Source organism: Aplysia californica, unplaced genomic scaffold, assembly GCF_000002075.1.
Source record: "Aplysia californica isolate F4 #8 unplaced genomic scaffold, AplCal3.0 scaffold00063, whole genome shotgun sequence".
Taxonomy (NCBI): domain Eukaryota; kingdom Metazoa; phylum Mollusca; class Gastropoda; order Aplysiida; family Aplysiidae; genus Aplysia; species Aplysia californica.
The window spans coordinates 704,876-706,624 of NW_004797333.1; the positions used below are offsets into that span (position 1 = coordinate 704,876).

The following is a 1,749-nucleotide window of genomic DNA, read 5'->3' on the forward strand; positions in this document are numbered from 1 at the left end:
CAGACAGACAGACAGACAGACAGACAGACAGACAGACAGACAGACAGACAGACAGCAAAGAGGAGAAGTGTGTTGGAGGAGGAGTAGGAGGAGGACGGGGTGGAAAAAGAGAAGGAGGAAGTGTAGGAGGAGTGGGATAAAGACATACATGAAGGAAACATTGCCACTGAAAGGGAACAGAAAGGGAACACAAATTATTGTGTAATGGAGTAACTTGACATGTTTTGGATTCGAATACATGTATGTTTAAAATTATGAAATCAACACATACACGAATATACAGAAGCAATTTATTTTATATAATGAATTAAACACCGCGATCCACTCCCATTCCTCTTTACCGCGAGTACAACCCATTCCTCCTTTTAAATTACAAGCTAAAAAGAAGCTATAAAACCCAGGGTTCTGAAAGATACATTAAACAGAAAAAGGGGCACAAGCTAACTCATACACCGGAATGCTTGGTGCTTCAAAACTTGAATAAAGCAACGCATTTCATCCATGGGGTTAACCTTGGCACTTGAGTTTTGCACGGTCAGTCGGAGCGTGAACAAAGATACTATTATTCTCCTGGAAATAACCTGGTCGTTTTTATTTCAGTGGTTACGGAACTGTGCTAAGAATTCACAAGACAATATTGAATGCATTTAGAAATGCGTTTTGGAGAGGGGGAAAACCCATATGAATTGCCACGTGTAAAAAGCTTTTACGAAACTGGACTTTTTTCTGGCCCTAACACAGATTCGTATAATATGACACGTAAAACTTACCGGTTAACTGGGGGTGTTGGTCGGACTCATGTGCTGGTGTAAACGTCAGATTGAACTTTTTCACGGGATGTCGCATCTTGTAAGAAAGCAGACGTTGCGCACCAGAAATGTCTGTTTCTTTTCTGACCGGTGGTCTCCCCTCAACGAGGAGCTATAGCGCCGTCTGAGTCCAGCAACAGGACACAACACTGTACTGGCAAAACTCTTGATTCTCATCAGCCACATCATCGTCACCATCTACCTAGTCTTAGATAGCATCCACGGATGGATACAACAACCTGACTGTCACCTGCAAAATGCCAAGTCAGAGAGGAGAAGGACAGTCTGGCGGTAGGTGGTCAGCCAGGCATGCGTACCGGCTGACTCCTTGACCCTCCAGAAATGACCGCTATCTGGTGGGAACGCCAGGTTTATGTACTGGCCACCTCTCCAATGACGATCGCTTCCGAGTAATGAAGTCGGCCCCACAGGATCTCCTCGATAGGCTTTATCACTGAGCTCATCGGTTCATCTCTCTCTCTCTCCCCCCGACCCCCCTCGGGGGAGCTTGTCCCTTGACCTATGTCCGATGTGCCCCAGGCCTCCCTGTCTTGCCGTCTTCAGATCGCGTGTCGAGTTTCGAGGCCGTTATTTACCTAGATTTTATGTCCTGGGAAGAAGAACCACTCTTGTGTGACGTTATGGGTTTGAGATAATTATGTCAACTGCTCACAATAGACCGAAAAAAAAGAAAAGAAAAAGGAAGTGCTGAACTGAATATATTGACTTTTTTGACGCTCAAAGTATTAAGAAAGAGGTTGAAGTTTTGTCCAACAAGTGCATTGTCAGAGGGCATTTTTGTGTGTTTGTGGTATGGAGGCACCGCTTGCGGGTCATTTTGTTCCAGTTCGTTAACTCATCCGTTTTGCCTTATGTGGTAGACGTGATTCTTTCACTCATGAAAAGAAAGAGAAAAATTAACACACACCCCCAACACCCC

The 1,749-nt window shown here is 44.7% G+C and overlaps 1 long non-coding RNA gene across 1 annotated transcript in view; it reads right to left on the reverse strand.

The window, feature by feature from the left end:
* The window catches only part of LOC106011152, a 9,447-nt gene extending 8,298 nt beyond the window's left edge, over positions 1–1,149 (reverse strand). The window contains exon 1 of the long non-coding RNA XR_001184679.2: positions 771–1,149. This is a non-coding gene — a long non-coding RNA (uncharacterized LOC106011152). The remainder of the gene's footprint in view (positions 1–770) is intronic.
* Positions 1,150–1,749: the final 600 nt, after the last annotated feature.